The sequence below is a fragment of the Malus domestica genome, chromosome 05 (assembly GCF_042453785.1).
Source record: "Malus domestica chromosome 05, GDT2T_hap1".
NCBI lineage: Eukaryota > Viridiplantae > Streptophyta > Magnoliopsida > Rosales > Rosaceae > Malus > Malus domestica.
The window spans coordinates 18903425-18921033 of record NC_091665.1 but is presented as its reverse complement, the minus strand read 5'-3'; the positions used below and the strand labels follow the sequence as shown (position 1 = coordinate 18921033).

At 45.2% G+C, this 17609-nt stretch overlaps 1 pseudogene; it reads left to right on the top strand.

Moving 5' to 3' along the window:
* The first annotated feature begins 15444 nt into the window (after positions 1–15444).
* LOC103409350 (mitochondrial import receptor subunit TOM6 homolog) lies at positions 15445–15606 on the top strand (annotated as a pseudogene).
* Positions 15607–17609: the final 2003 nt, after the last annotated feature.

Genomic DNA, 17609 nt, shown 5'->3' with positions numbered 1-17609 from the left:
TTCAAATGCATACAAGTCATTCAATAATAATACCAAAGGCAGGAATCAATTCACTCCTAATTTCAATCCCAAGTATTGTAATCACAAAAACTTTCATTCAAGTCCTGCTCCTGGAATTCTTGGTACTTCCACCACCTAGATCAAACAACTATGGATTTTAGTCTCAAACTTGTCAAATTTGTGGGAAATACAATTGTTTGAACCATACTTAGGGCGTCCGTATTTAGATCTCGTATAAATACTTGGGGGACTTAAATGTAATTATGTAATAAAGGAAATGGCAAATATGTAAAAAGGGGAGGAGCCCTTAGTCTATAAAAGGGCATCCCCACCTTCACAATTCTCAAGCCTCCTCACCCCCTCAAGCCTCTTAGATTGAGAAGAGCTCTCTCACCCTCAGAAGCTCTCTCTCTCCTGTAAACACGGAATTCCTGCAATGAATGAGACAAGAACACGTGTACAAAATAATATTTGTATTAATGATTTAGGGGTTACAATCTCTTCTACGAATTTGGCCTCTGATTCTATCTTTGAAACGTGTAGATGTAGTGTTGTTGATCCAGGGGCCGTCGAGGCTTGATCTTGGACGAACAGATGATGAACGATGAACACCTTCTTCAAGGGCCGTCGGGGCTTGATCTTGAATGGGTGGAAGTTCTTCAAGGGGCGTTGGGGCTTGATCTTGAAGGAGGATTTCACGAAGAACGAAGAGGGTTTTCTTGATCCTTCGGGATTCGCTTGAGAGCTTCTAAGTTTCGAGGCTTCAAGGCTTTGGTGTGGTGTGACTTCTCTTCCAATTTGGGAGTAGAGAAAGTGTATCTAAAAAATCCTCCTTTGATTCTTTGATGGAGGAGCCTATTTATAGGCTTTGGGAATGAACCACCACCATCCATTTGTTTTGGTGGATGTTGTAGGTGAATTGGTGGATTGTTGTAGGTGAATTTGGGTGGAGGTTGTAGGTGAATTTGGATGGATTGTTGTAGGTGAATTTGGGTGTATGTTGTAGGTGAATTTGGGTAGGTGAATTTGGGTGGAGGTTGTAGGTGAATTTGGATGGATTGTTGTAGGTGAATTTGGGTGTATGTTGTAGGTGAATTTGGGTAGGTGAATTTGGGTGGAGGTTGTAGGTGAATTTGGATGGATTGTTGTAGGTGAATTTGGGTGTATGTTGTAGGTGAATTTGGGTAGGATTGTTGTAGGTGAATTTGGGTGTATGTTGTAGGTGAATTTGGGTGAAGGTTGTAGGTGAATTTGGATGGATTGTTGTAGGTGAATTTGGGTGTATGTTGTAGGTGAATTTGGGTGAAGGTTGTAGTTTTAATGCAATGGTCAACATTTATTTCACTAAAATTTCAATGTTTACAAATGTAATTTTAATGTGATGGCTAACATTTATTTCAACGAAATTTCAATGTCTACAAATGCCCCCACTTCAAGGCGCGTAGTATACATGTGCTTGCCACGTGTAGAAGATGCGTTTTGAAGTCCCTTAATGTAGATGTCGATCCAAGGGCCGTTGAGGCTTGATCTTGAACTGGTCTGGGAGTTTCTTCAAGTGCCGTTAAGGCTTGTTCTTGAATTTTGTTTGAAATTTCTTCAAAGGCCGTTGAGGCTTGATCTTGGATGAAATTGGACCACAAGAAGCCTCACGTAGTAGACGATCCTTGGCTTTGATAATGGATGAATCGGCACGTATTTTGTTGTGCTTGTTGACTTTCCACAGCTTTGATCTTGAACTAGGCTGGAGGAGTTTTCTGGTTTCCTCCAACGGACTTTCCACAGACTTAATCTTGAACTGGATTTGACTCAAGGGTGGTGGACACTTGATCTTGAGTCAGGGTCGTTGAGGCTTGATTTCGAACTTAAACATGACCACGAGCAGTTTCAGGACATACATGCTTTGAAAGATCAAGGAAGTTCGCAGCATTTTCATATGAACCCTGAGCAGTTTGGTCAACAGTATGATCTTCAAGATTGATGGGCTCTTCTTCCAGTTGGTGACTTGATCTTTAAGGATTATCGAGGCTTTGCTCTTCGGTGACGGTGCCAGCGAAGGGTTGTTAAAGCTTCTCGAGCCTTTTGGTTAGAGCAACGCTGTCCAGCTTGGATCTTTACTTGAACTCATCCGTCTGGATTGTGTGGTTATGCAGGGAAGGGCTTCATGCTTCATGATTTATTCCAGCTCGTTGTATTGCATTCTTCTCCGCTTGTTTCTTTTGCATAGCTGAAGCGGTGTGCAACCTTTTGCCTTTAAATGGTTCTTCGGAGCATAATCTCTCAGCGACTCACCCATGCTTGGCAGCTTCAGTGCAAAGCGCCGATGTTAACAGATCCACACTCCTGAAGCATTTGCTGAGGGGATTCGAGACATATCAGCAGTTGAAGATGAGCACTCGAGAGCAACGCTAGGTAAGTAACCAGGCAAAGGTTCCGGGCAATCAGTTCCTGGTCGGACATTTAATTTCAGGTTCCGACTGATTGCATCCTTTCTCCTTGTTCAGCAGGCAAGAGCAAGGGCAAAGGAGAAGATGGGGGAAGAGCATGATATGAGATACCTTTGCTTTCGACCCCAGTGATATGAGATACTTTTGCTTTTGAAGAAGTAGCGGACGATCAGCACATGCATTCGTCGTGCTTGTCTCCATACGCTTCGATGCATCATCTTCATCTGCATCATCTTCACCTGCATCATCAGGAGCTTGAGTGGAGGTTCCGACATATTGCTTTCTTTATCCTTGTCTTCACAGTGAAGAGGGAGGACAAAGAAAAGGATAGGGAGAAAGCATGCTATGAGATACTCTTGCTCTCAACCCCAATGATATGAGATACCTTTACTCTGGTGTGGCTTGGTTGAAGAGGCGTTTCTAGGGAGGAAGAAAACTGAGTTTTGGTTGCAGATGCCCTCGGCGAGGAAGAAAGGTCAGGCTGGATGTGTTTTCAGGGAGGAAGAAACTGAGTTTTGGTTGCAGATGTCTTCGGCAAGGAAGAAAGGGGTCAGGCTGGATGCGTGTCTTGCTATGGGATGGAGGTCGAATTATATGGTGAGCTCTCAACATCAAGTGGCAGGGCGAGCGTGGCCTTGTCACCCACGCTTGTCGGCAGAAGTGTGGTAGTTGGCATAATGGACCTCACGCGTTTTCAACTTTGTCAGTGATATCTGACAAAGTTGCACGTGATAGCCGAAAGCTGAGATTGTGTCTGAAAAGTGTCGACGGACTTTACGCAGGAAAATCCGAGTTTTGAAATTCGGAGAGTGGTGTCTCTTCGATTTACGAACGAATGGTTGTGCTGCCTCTCATTTTTAAGAGGTGTCAATTGTATTCAACACGCAAAATTTGAAGATTGCCTGCCCGTGAAAAATTATCTCTGCTACTCTTTGCTTCATCCAACCTTTTTCTTTTAGTATTTTTTGAAAATGGCTTCCCCTTTTAACATTTGCTTAGATTTGAGTCTTAGCAGTGACACAGGTGCACCGCGTCAGGGTAATGTATGGCGCCCGTCTTTTTTTTCTTCTAATGGCCCTCTTACAGTTGAGGACTCTGTGATGAGGGATGCAACCACGGCTACGGTTGTAGCTAGAAACCTTATCACTCCTAAAGATAATAGGATACTTTCACGACGGTCCGATGAGTTAGCTGTTCAAGAGTCCCAGGCTCTCAGTGTCCAGTGTGCGAACTCTGTTTCCAACATGGGCCAACGCTTACTTGCTCGAACTCGCCAGGTTGAATCATTGACAGCCGAGGTGGCGGCTCTTAGTCAAGAGATTAGGCAGCTCAAGCGTGAGAATAGAGAGTTGCATGTGTTTGCAAATAGTTATTCGACGAGCATGAAGAGGAAGCTTGATCAGCTGACGGACTCCGAAGGTCGAATTCAAAGTGACCATCAGAAGTTTGTGGATGTATTCCGGAGGCACTTTTTGCCTTCGTCATCTGGAATTCAACCAAGTATTGAGGCTCCGAATAAGCTATCTTCAGTGCCTCCCTCCTTTAGGGTTCCACCGAGTACCAAGGCTCCAAGTACTGAGGCTTCACACAAGTGACATTCGTGAAGGCTTTTTTTTTTTTTTTTTTTTTTTTTTTCGTGTAATTTCTCGGAGATATTAATGGACATGCCTTATTTTATTCAGTATGTTGTGTTGAAACGCAAACAAAACGCATATCTGACTAAGATGCATTACTTCCCTACGCACCCACTTCCTTTTAGATGGTGACTAGTGCACCCATTTCTTTTTAGATGGTGACTGGAAGCATCATTTTGTCATCACCACCCATTTCCTTTTCCATTATTGACTTGCGAATAGTAATACACACTCGTGAGTGGCTTGACGATAGCACAGTTGGTTTTTTTTTTTTTTTTTTTTTTTTTTGCCTTCCTCACTGCATTGCGTTCTTCTCGCATGCGGACCATCTTTTCACTTGCACAATCACCTTATCACAATCTTCATTGGATGCGGATTGCTTTTTTACACAGTCACTGTATCGCATGCGGATCACTGTTTGCACAGTCACTGCACTACATGCAAACCGGTTTTATTTGCAGCCTGTTGAGACCAATATATATATACACACGCATTCATACACACATGCATACATACATAGGGCATTGCGTAGTCTTTACATAGACACTGTACCAGCTTACTGCCCTGAATCTTAAATGCACTCTCCTGTTTCTTTGCTGCGACGTGCTCTTCTCGTCTGCCGTGTGGTGAGCTCGGTGTTGGACAAAAAGTGGTGCAGCTTCTTCAACCCCATCACCCTGCAGTCGGTCACGTCTATGTTCATCGTGTTCATCCGAAGTCTTCACTGCGGCAGAGGAAAAGCTCACCATCATCAAAATTAGGGCAGCAACAACAAACTTCATTATCCTGCAAGCTTCAGGGAGAGTTGCATGAGAGTATGAAGACGGAAGGATGAAGGACTGCAGCATGGTTGCTACAACCGCTCGGGCTTCCGTTTATCGTCCTCGACGGCGCTGCAAATGTTTCCACCAATGGAGAAGAGGAAGGAGGGCGCTGCCTTCACTCTGTGAGGTATGTTTTATTGTTGAGGACGGTTTGCCGCATATATAAATATATATATATTTTTTTTTATTTTTTATATAGTGCTTTGTCAGGCTGAGGTTGCTAAACCGGCGAAGAACCTAGGAAGGCATCAAAAGTCTGCTCTGCTTGACTCGGTCAGAGAAAGTGAATGCGAGTGCAGGTTCGAATGACAAGGCCGAGTTGCTTTCCCCGTCTTCAACCGCTGCAGCTTCATTCTTGTTGCTACAGGTTCGTCTTTGTTGTGGCTTGGAGAGAGAGACGTCGCTGCAAAGGAGAGAGAGAGAAACACCACATCTGGATTCAGATTTTGTGCATCTGCAGGTCTTCCTTTCGTTTGTGGGTGACTGTGCAACTTTTATGAGAGGAAGAAGAAGAGTCAACGGAAAAGAAGGTGTTTGCGGACGAGGTCGCGTGGCTGACTTGGAGGTCCACTTGCTTCGGGTGTGCGCACCATGTGTTGCAGGTGGGGTTTTGTTGTGTAATGCCTTTTGGTCACAGTTTTCCCTTGGTGGTGACGTTGGCGTAGTGCTCACCTTTGTAATATGGCTTTGTAACCAAATCATTTCTTTAAAGAAATAAAATATTCATATCTTGAATTGCTATTTATTCTTCAAAGTGTTTGTGTTTTTGTTGGTGATGTGACTGTACTTGAAGTTTTGAAGTTTCAAGTTGCCTACGTACCCCCGGTTGATGAGGGATCAAGTCATAACGTAGTTCAAATGAACGATGATTTTTTTTTTTATAGTGATTTTGATGATGATTTTGCCGTACACAGTTTATGCTCTTGCGGGCCAGGAGCCTTGTGCCGTGTGCAGTTTAGGCTCATGCAGGCTGGAAGTCTGGTCGTCGCCTTTTAGGGGTAGTAACGCTTCAAGAATCTGCCATTGATGGGACCGATCTTCAAGCCGTCCTCTGCCATGATTAAGTAGGCGCCGCTTATGTAGACCTCTTGTATTACGTACGGTCCATCCCACTTTGATGTGAACTTGCTTTTTGTCTTGTGAGTTGTGATGATAGGCCTTCGTAATGCAAGGACGAGATCTCCAGTTTGGAAAGACCTTGGGCGGACCTTCTTGTTGAATGCTTTGGATAGCCGTGCTTGGTAGCATTCCAGGTGTTGTTGAGCTTCGAGCCTTCTTTCGTCAAGTGATTCCAACTCTTGAAGGCGCAACTTTGCATTCTCTTCATCAGTCAAACCTTCTTGTATAGCCATCCTAAGTGAGGGGATTTGACTTTCTAGCGGTAAAACAGCTTCCACGCCATATACGAGAGAATAAGGGGTAGCTTGGGTAGGAGTCCTATGCGTCGTCCTATATGCCCAAAGTGCTTCGCTTATTCTTTCATGCCAGTCCCTCTTTGTTCGGCCGATCACCTTCTTTAAGAGGTTGCACAATGTTTTGTTGAATGCTTCCGCGAGACCGTTGGCCGGAGCATGATACATGGAAGACTTGTGCTGCTTGAACTTGTATTTCTCACAGAGCTCGTCTACAAGTCGGTTGGAGAACTGTTTTCCATTGTCCGTGATAATGTAGCGAGGCACACCATATATGTGGATGATATGTTCTTTGATGAAACGGACAACAGTTTCCTTTTTTACTTCCCTTAGGGGTATGGCTTCAGCCCACTTGGAAAAGTAATCTGTTGCAGCTAGGATGTAGGCTTCTCCTGCAGATGACTTTGGAGTAATTGGTCCCACGACGTCCAGTCCCCATGCATCGAATGGCCACGAAGCAGTTGTAGGGTGTAATGGTTCAGGTGGTTGATGTATGAAGTTGGCGTGGAATTGGCAAGCTTGGCACCTTTTGGCATGTTCCAGGCAATCCTTCACCATACTTGGCCAGTAGTAACCCATTCTTTTGATCTGGAAATGTAGCTTTGGTCCAGATTGATGCGCCCCGCACACGCCTGAGTGCGCTTCTTCCATGGCTTGATTGGCTTCTTCCTCACCTAGGCATCTCAGAAGTACTCCTTCGAAAGAGTGCCGGTAGAGTGTTTCTTTGTAGTAGAGGAAGCGAGGTGCTCGTCGACGTATTTCAGAGCGGTGTCTAGGATCATTTGGAAGTTTTCCATACTCTAAGTAGTCAATCAATGGTTGTCTCCATTCTTCAACATCGACTGGAAGTACCGAGATGACATTTGTATCATCTAGTAGCATTTCGGTGGCGAGGGGGATGACCCATCTTTGGCAAACTGGCACGTCTGCCGCTTCGTCTTCTCCTAGTGTCATACTCGAGGCTAGGTTAGCGAGAGCGTCTGCCATTTGATTTTCTTTTCTCGGCACATGTTCTAGTGTTACGGCCTCGAACTTTTGTAGCAGCTGAGTTGCCAGTCGGAAGTACGGGACGAGTTCGTCTTTTCTCACCTCATATTCAGTCAAGAGTTGACTAATTATGAGCTTGGAGTCGCCATATACCTCGAGGGTTGTGATTTCCATGTTGATCGCCATTTGGAGCCCGATGATTAGTGCTTGGTACTCAGCGACGTTGTTGGAGCACAATTCGCTTAGTTGGAATGAATAAGGTAGTATTTGCCTTTGTGGCGACATGAATACTACTCCTGCCCCCGCTCCGTCTGCTCGTGCAGATCCGTCGAAGAACATCGTCCATCTCGGGAATATGTCAATGTAGAATACCTCCTCGTCAGGTAAGTCGTCTGAGATTTTCCAATCGGCTGGGATTGGATGATCGGCAAGGAAGTCTGCTAATGCTTGTCCCTTGACGGCTTTAGCTGGGACGTAAATGATCTCGTATTGATTGAGAATCAACGCCCATTTAGCTAGTCGCCCTGTCAAAACTGGCTTGGACATGACGTATTTAACCGGGTCAGCTTTAGCAACCAAGTGGATGGTGTAAGCATGCATGTAATGTCTGAGCTTCTGGATGGCAAACACCAAGGCAAGGCACATTTTTTCTATTGGGGAGTAGTTCAACTCAGCGCCGGTGAGTGTTCGACTCAGGTAGTAAAGCGCTCCTTCTTTCTGGAATTCGTTTTCTTGTGCCAAGAGTGCTCCCACTGAACTTTCCTGAGCGGCGATGTACAATATGAGTGGTTTCCCGGGCACAGGCGCCCCCAGGACAGGTGGACTTGATAAATATTTTTTTATGCTTTCAAAAGCGTTGTGGCACGCTTCGTCCCATACGAACGGGACATCCTTTTTCATGAGTCGACTAAACGGTTGACAACGCCCTGCAAGGTTGGAGATGAAGCGTCTGATGAAGGCTAGTCGTCCTTGTAGACTTTTCAGCTCGTGCAGGTTTCTTGGCTCGGGCATGTTTTGAATGGCCTTGATCTTTGATTGGTCCACTTCAATGCCACGGTGCTTGACAACGAAGCCGAGAAACTTTCCAGAGGTGACGCCAAATGCACATTTTAACGGGTTCATCTTGAGGTTGTATTTTCGCAGCCTTTCGAACACTACTCGCAAATCCTTCAAGTGATCTGATCTTTTCTTTGTTTTGACCACCACATCGTCTACATAACATTCTACGTTTTTGTGTAGCATGTCATTGAAGATTTTCTGCATTGCTCGCTGATATGTGGCTCCAGCGTTCTTTAGACCAAAGGGCATCACCTTGTAGCAGTAGATACCTTTTGGAGTGCGGAATGCTGTTAGTTCCTCATCTTCGAGAGCCATACGAATTTGATTGTATCCAGAAGAGCCGTCCATAAATGACAGTGCCTCATGGCCAGTGGTTGCGTCCACCATGATTTCGATGATCGGCAAGGGAAAGTCATCTTTTGGGCAAGCGTCATTGAGGTCCCGAAAGTCTACACAAACACGTATTTGTCCAGATTTCTTAAGGACGATGACGATGTTGGAGATCCACTTGGGGTATTGCACCTCTCGAATGAAGCCTGCTTCGATTAGCTTGTCAATCTCTACCTCGATTTGTGGAATGAGCTCGGATCGATAGCGCCTTTGAGTTTGCTTTATTGGTCTCGTTCCAGGCTTAACTGCAAGATGATGTACAGCGATGACAGGGTCAAGGCCGGGCATTTCCTTGTAAGTCCAAGCAAAGACGTCTTTGTACTCTGATAACAGTTGGTAATACTCATCTACCTCGTCTGCACTTAGCAGCGCACTCACGAAGATAGGTTTCTGCTCCTCTTTTGTGCCTAAGTTGAGCTCTTTGAGATCATCGACCGTGGATTGCCCCCCATCCTCAAGTTGCGGTGGCGCAGCAGTGACATCTTCTTCGGGGATCTCATCTTCTTTGCCTTCTTGGATCGTGATGTGGAAGACATCTTGGAATTCCTCTTCGGTGTCATCCTTTCGGGTGTTGTGGTTACGAAAATCTATGTAAGCGCGGAGTTCCCCTGATTTTTTAAAGGCAACATTTAAGTTTCGTCCTGCATCCATGACCTCTTGAATTAAATCGGCTTCGTTTATGTTATCAATCTCAGCTTCATCTATGCTTAAAAGTGTGCTACCAATAGTTTCTTGCCCCCTTTTCGACTGGTGCATTTGTGAATGCGACGTAGGTTTCATGTGTAATTTCTTTGAAGTGACATGAGTTATTCCTTCAACTTCGCTTGACTTGGAGCATGCCCCCAGCGATCGAGGTGGCGATTTTGAGTCGAAAGAGCCAGAAGCGACGTCTTCCTTAGGGATTTCATCTTCTTTGTCTTTATGGATCGTGCCGAGGAAGATGCCTTGGATCTCCTCTTCAATGACATCCTCTTGGGCTTGTTGGCATGAAGATTGTCCAGTGTGGATGATGGTGCGCCTTCTTACTTTCAGTGGTCCGTTTGTGTCCACCTCCAAGATTGCTTGGCGCTTCATCCTTGAAGGAATTGAGCTTCGAATATCACATTTTTCTGCTATCATGTCGAGCTTTTCTTCCTTTGACACTGTCCTCCTATTTCTAAAAAACTTCTTGTTGTCTTCAAGTCTTTCCAAAGCTGACTGACGAGGAAGAGAGCTAGTCGTGTTGCTTTGCCTCTTAGGTTTTGACAACCTTTCAAAAACAGAGCTTTGGGATGCTAGCATGTTAAGTCTCTTGAAGACGGAGGTTCGGTTTTGACCACCAATGCGATTAAGTGCTGACATTCTGGGTCTTGAACGATTCATCCTATCGAATACTGACGTCCAAGGGGTGGATTTAGGCTCATCATGATCTTGTTCAATACTCACGCTGATGTGTTGAGTGCTAGCATTTTTCGCTTTGCTTGAGATCTTCACGGGTGCAGTTGGTGTGAAGCCAAGTCCAGCTTTGTTGTTATCAACTCCGTAACCATGCTTCTTCAACCTCTTTTGAGTCTCGGTGAGGTCACGTTCTTTATTGTTAACGGTGTCTGAAATATTTTTTCCATGATCCGAAGAAGAAGCGAAGTCGTAGCCAGCTTTCGACATGAGTTTATAGGCGTTTGGATCAAAACCTTCTTCGGTCCTCTGGGTTGGGAGAAAGCTTGGTTCCACCCCCTTCGGTAGAGCTTTTATGAAGCCTTGTGGTAGTCTTGCAACCTTAGTGCTGCCTAGCTGTGTCAGAGGCAAAACTGCCTTCGTCTTGAGCAACTTTACATTATCCATATGCCGCTGTGCATCGGCTTTGTGTGCTCCAAATTCGAACAGAGATTGACCATTCTTTCTTCTCGACATCGGGATGTATCGGAAGACGGGTGTGTTTGGTCCATTTGAGGGCGTCATACTCCCCTTTGTTGTTGCACGTCTAGCCAGCTCATTATCGTTCTTGCTCGAAGACGGCATAATTTCTTCTTCTTGCTTCTTGGGCATGGCTTGTCGCTCCTGCTTTTTAGGTGTTGCCTTGCCCGTGGATTTGATCTCTTTTGGAAGAGCTTCGGGCACCACGTCTTCGTCCATGTAGAACTTGGCGTCCGCGAAATGTGATTCGGCTTCAGTGAATGGTTTGGTGTCGCCATAGATCACCTTCACTCCTTCTCGGTGGAATTTTAAGCATTGGTGAAGGGTGGACGGTACCACTCCATTCGCATGGATCCAAGGCCTTCCTAAGAGTAAGCCGTAGGAAGTTCTTGCATCAATCACGTGGAATATCGTGCTCGACTTGAGTTCACCAATAGTCATCTCCACTCGGATCATGCCCATCGCTCTTTGTCCTCCTTGATTAAAACCTTGGATTAGTAGACGACTTAGGGACAGCTCATCTGCCTTGATGCCGATTGTAGTCATTGTTGACTTTGGCATGATGTTTATGGCTGATCCACCATCCACAAGCATGCGGTTGACTTTGTGCCCCTTTACATACCCAGAGACGAAGAGAGGACGGTTGTGAGGCTTGGATCCTAGCAGCAAGTCTTCGTCGGTGAAATGGATTGCGTCCTCTATGGCACAACATGTGGCACATTCATGTGGCCGAAGCTTCAAGTCTTCGTTCTTGCTTTCTTGCACTTCATGTTCATTGGGACTTTCCAAGGCCGCTGCTAATGCTATTCGCATCTTCTTTGGTAATCGTAGCGCTTCCTCAATGCTAAAGTGTGTTGGCAGACCTTCTTCGAGCGTGAGAGTTTTTTCTCCCTCAGTGGTGGTATCTTTGCTTTTTGAAGGTTCTTCCGTTTCTACTTCGACCATATGGCATGCAGCGATAGTGCACTGTTGGAAGAAGTCATTCGGGAAGTACTCGCGCAAGGAGACAGGAATGCGTGGCTCTTGCTCCACGGGTTCCCCAGCATACGTTGGCTTATCGACTTTTACGTTTCTTTTAGGCTTCCTACTGTTGCGGCGACGGTGTTTTCTCACTTGTTCCACCTTTGGTCTTGTGGCTTGTGGTTTTGGTTTCCTTGTTTTTTTGTAGGTCACCAATGTCCATCCTTCATCATCATCGGTATACGCATCTTGTTCGTTTGCCCCCGGCGATGGTTGTGTAGAAGGCGCCGTGTAGCTTGCACATTGATAGGAATGGTCGGGTGTTGTTTGGAGAGGCACAGGATCGAAAGATCCGAACGCCACTGTAGTAGTATGTGTTGCGGCTGTGTCCTCAAGGTCTAGTTCGATTCTCCCTTGTTGCGCTAGCTTCATGATGAGTTCTTTAAGGACGAAGCATTTGCCCACATGATGGCTTACGATACGATGGTATTTGCAGTATCTAGGATCGTTCGTTCGATTCATTTCTTCAGGGCGCTTGCACTCTGGTAACTCAATTACCTTCTTTTCCAGCAAGTCATCTAACATTGCATCCACGTCTGAGTCAGGAAAAGGGTATGTCTTTTGCTCCAACTCTCTCAAGGTGTTTTTATACTTGTCTTGGGTGCGAGGAGGCTCACTTCTCTTTGTCTCCTTTGCCTTAGTCCTGGAGGAAATCTTGACAGGCGCGGATAGGGTTTTGATAGGCATGGATGGGGTTTTGATGGGGGTAGTGTTGACAGTAAAAGTTTCCTTGGCAGGCTTTTTTCCGGCCTTGTCCACACTCGGGGCGAACACCTTATCCTTCTTGAAGTGGGTGATCGGCTCATTCTTTCCGTGATTGGCGATACTCAGCTCCATGTCGTGGGAACGCGTTGCCAGCTCCTCAAACGTTCTTGGTTTTATGCCTTGGAGAATGTAATGTAACCCCCAGTGCATGCCTTGAACACACATCTCAATGGCAGAGGTTTCAGAGAGCCGATCTTTGCAATCCAGACTTAATGAACGCCATCTATTTATGTAGTCGACAACGGGTTCCTCCTTCCACTGTTTCGTACTGGTCAGCTCCAGCATGCTTACGGTGCGGCGCGTGCTGTAGAAGCGGTTGAGGAATTCCTTTTCCAGCTGATCCCAACTGTTGATAGACTCAGGCTCGAGGTCGGTGTACCAGTCAAAGGCGTTGCTTTTCAGCGAGCGCACAAACTGCTTGACGAGGTAGTCTCCCTCTGTTCCAGCATTGCTACAGGTTTCAATGAAGTGGGCGATATGTTGCTTCGGGTTCCCCTTTCCATCGAACTGCATAAACTTTGGTGGTTGATAACCCTTCGGCATCTTCAAAGCGTCAATCTTTTTGGAGTAGGGCTTTGAGTATAGTACGGAATCATGTGAGCTTCCTTCATACTGCGTCTTGATGGTGTTGGCGATCATCTCCTGCAGCTGCTGGATAGAGAGAGACCCCATGAGTGTCGCCGCTTGGTCTGGCTTCAGCGTCTCTTCGACGTTCTCCAATGGAGGTTCCTCATCCTCGTCGTTTTCCTTCTTTACTGGATTATCCCCTTGCCTGACTTTCTCATCGGGCTTTGCATCTAGCTGGTTAACGAGTGCTGCGATTTGCAGGTCTTTTTCCTCCACAGTCCTTGTGAGCTTTGCGATTGCTTCATTCATCTGAGCCAGCTGCTCCTCAATTGAAGTTGTTCCAGTAACCATGACTTGCATAGCTATGCCGCTGCTTGAGTCGGCATCGGAAAGTAAGGATTCAGAGTACTTCCTCTGGCTTTCCTCTCTTGGCGCCCTGAGCGAGGCCAGGGTGATCACCGGTTCGAACCTCGGGTGCTCTTGTGCCTTCGGCGGAGTTGACGAAGGGGCGAAAGAGGCGGCGGAAAGAGCTTTTGCCTTGCTTCGAGTTATGATGCCTGAAGTGATGCCCCCTGCCGTGATGACGCTCTTGTTTCTTGCATTGGCAGCGAGAACAACTTGGGCCTTCCTTGACGCCATTTGTGCTTGTTGCGGATTCAAAGATAGAGATGAGAGGTAGAGACTAATCCCACCGGGCGTGCCAAATTTGTAAACACGGAATTCCTGCAATGAATGAGACAAGAACACGTGTACAAAATAATATTTGTATTAATGATTTAGGGGTTACAATCTCTTCTACGAATTTGGCCTCTGATTCTATCTTTGAAACGTGTAGATGTAGTGTTGTTGATCCAGGGGCCGTCGAGGCTTGATCTTGGACGAACAGATGATGAACGATGAACACCTTCTTCAAGGGCCGTCGGGGCTTGATCTTGAATGGGTGGAAGTTCTTCAAGGGGCGTTGGGGCTTGATCTTGAAGGAGGATTTCACGAAGAACGAAGAGGGCTTTCTTGATCCTTCGGGATTCGCTTGAGAGCTTTTAAGTTTCGAGGCTTCAAGGCTTTGGTGTGGTGTGACTTCTCTTCCAATTTGGGAGTAGAGAAAGTGTATCTAAAAAATCCTCCTTTGATTCTTTGATGGAGGAGCCTATTTATAGGCTTTGGGAATGAACCACCACCATCCATTTGTTTTGGTGGATGTTGTAGGTGAATTGGTGGATTGTTGTAGGTGAATTTGGGTGGAGGTTGTAGGTGAATTTGGATGGATTGTTGTAGGTGAATTTGGGTGTATGTTGTAGGTGAATTTGGGTAGGTGAATTTGGGTGGAGGTTGTAGGTGAATTTGGATGGATTGTTGTAGGTGAATTTGGGTGTATGTTGTAGGTGAATTTGGGTAGGATTGTTGTAGGTGAATTTGGGTGTATGTTGTAGGTGAATTTGGGTGAAGGTTGTAGGTGAATTTGGATGGATTGTTGTAGGTGAATTTGGGTGTATGTTGTAGGTGAATTTGGGTGAAGGTTGTAGTTTTAATGCAATGGTCAACATTTATTTCACTAAAATTTCAATGTTTACAAATGTAATTTTAATGTGATGGCTAACATTTATTTCAACGAAATTTCAATGTCTACATCTCCCTCTTCAACATCTCAGATAAATATAATATCAGTGTTGACGTAACCCCAAACATTGGGGTGAACCACGATACATCTTGTGTTATTTACATTACTTGCAGATTCACGGTCGGATTTATGTTGTTCCAAGACCTCCGATTTTGTGCATCAACATTTAGCGCCGTCTGTGGGAACTGACATGAAAAGCTATGTCGGTTCTCTTTCATTTTTTCACCTCCACCATGAATTTGCAAAATCACAAAAACTCAGAAACCCAATAACCTCTCTCTCTCTCTCTCTGTCTCATACTTTCATTTTCTTTCATAGACTATTCACCAACTGAAGTCTAGTCAAATCCACTGAAATCATCAGAGCAGCAGCAGCAGCAGCAAAAGGAGATGTTGAGGGACGAGTCGAGCTGCAACACCTACAACTATGGCGACACCCTTTACTGGAACACCCGCTACGTCCAAGAAGGTGGCTCCTTCGACTGAGCAGCAACAGCAGCAGAAAGCAAAAGCTTGGATCAGGTAAAAATGGTCAAGGGTCTAGCCACTGTAAAAACGATGGCTGTGGTTTCTGTCTTTCTGTTTCTTCCTTCATTCCAATGGCTATGGTCGCTCTCAAGAACCCTGGGACCAGGCGTATCCTCCCCTACTCCTCGTATATGTACTTGTACGGCCAAGGATCGATCGCCACTGCCAGTTTTCCAATCCCCGACACTACTTTCAGAAATGACCGATCTCGCAGAGCACCAACTAGGGTTTTAGGGTTTTAAGCGTCAAGCTACGTTTGTCATATCACTTTGCAGGAAAGAAAAGCCGGATCAGATAAAGAAAAATGTTTCCGATGTTTATGTAGAAGCCAAACAAGGCTGAGGCTCTGAAGCAGCTACGAAGCCATGTCGCCATGTTCGGGGCTTGGGTCGTCGCGATCCGAGCCGCCCCATATGTTCTTCACCTCCTTTCTGAGGAAAAAGACAAGCTCAAGCTTGAATTTTAACAACCATCTCGTTCTATGAGCGACAGGTTTTTCAGATCTAAGGTGCTGAAGGCTGGGAGCTCAAAGAAGTGAGTGATGCTGGGAGCTCAAAAGACGATGAGAGAGAAAGAAAGAAGATGAGAGATAAATAAGAAAGCAGAGATACTTGATGATACAAAGGACCTCACGGTCGGGGCAGTCACCGACCCAGATCCTATCTCCTGCGAATACCATGGGAAAAGCAAAAGCAGAGATAAGATTCTTTTCTTATTATTAATTCTATTATCATTCTTTGTCTGCCATCTGCAAAAAGGAAAAGAGAAAGTAAAAGCAGAAAGTAAAGCAGAAAGCAAAAGAAAATAAAAGAAGCAGACATAATTGCGATGGTGATAGCATGCAGAAAAAAGAATTATGGGCGTGACCCACTGAGCAGAGGGTCGGATTTATTTTTTACTGATGTGATTGATTTTTCTTAACTTTCGAAGACATCTGTATAAACCCCATCAGAGGGTAATAAAAAATAAAAATAAAAAAAAAAGGGCAAGCCCAAAATAATGGGCTGGAATGTTATGTGAAGGGCCAAGGCCTATATGCCCAAACGAGCCAGACCCTCTATTATCACCAACCAGGTGATCAAAAGTATGTCCAGTATTACAAAAAATTATTCGGCAGCTTGCCACTATTACCACCAACCAAGTGATCAAAAGTAAACCCAGTACTCCAAAATTATTCAGCAGCCTGCCGCTGTTATAACCAACCAGGTGATCAAAAGTACGCCCAGTACTCCAAAATTATTCGGCAACTTGCCGCAATTATCACCAACCAGGTGATCAAAAGTACACCCAGTACTCCAAAATTATTCGGCAGCCTGCCGCTATTATCACCAACCAGGTGATCAAAAGTACGTCCAGTACTCCAAAATTATACATGAGCATCACTCATGTCAATCATACATAAACATTCATAAGCATCACTCATGTCAATCATCAATAAACATTCATGACCATCATTCATGTCAACATTCATGAGCATCACTCATGTCAACATTCATGAGCATCACTCATGTCAACATCCATGAGCATCACTCATGTCAATCAACATAAACATTCATGGGCATCACTCATGTCAATCAGCTTCAAAAGCTTCATTTACAGAGCCCCAGCTTCGAGAGCTCCAGCTTCAAAAGCTTCATTTACAAAGCTCTAGCTTCAAAAGCTTCATTTGCAAAGCTTCACCTATAAAGCTTCAGTACAGGGTATACAAATACCACCTCCGAACAACCGCCACTTCGGCCCATACATGGATTCAATTTGAAGTCTCCAGCCAACAGACTTTATTGACCGAAGACTTGGGGGACTACATTATGTACCATATATTGGGCCTCAACTGGGCCTCATGAAAAATACTTGGGGGACTTAGCCCATTATTTATGTACTGAGGAGTGAGCCCTTATTTTATAAAAGGGATTCCCTCACTTTCATTAGAGAGCACCCATTATTCATGTACAGAGGAGCGAGCCCTTATTTTATAAAAGGGACTCCCTCACCTTCATTAGAGAGCATCACCGCCAGCTGAGCAACCGCCTTACCGTGAGCATCACTCATAACCCATTATTCATGTACTGATGAGCGAGCCCTTATTTTATAAAAGGGACTCATTCACCTTCATTAGAGAGCATCGCCGCCTACAGAGCAACCGCCTCGCTGTGAGCATCAACTCTAGCCTATCATTTATGTATTGAGGAGCGAGCCCTTATTCTATAAAAGGGACTCCTTCACCTTCAACACCACAAGCCGAACCAACCAATGCAACATAAGCCACAAGTCAAGCAGCCTCGCAACATGTGCTACTTCTAGTTAAGCATCATTTCAGATTGAGCACCATCTCATATTGAGTATCGGTCCTAGACGACATCTAGTTACTTCAGCCCACATATGGATTGAATTTCAAGTCTCCAGCCAAAAGACTCTCTTGACTGATGACTTGGGGGACTACTGTTTGTACCATACTTAGGGTCTCCGTAT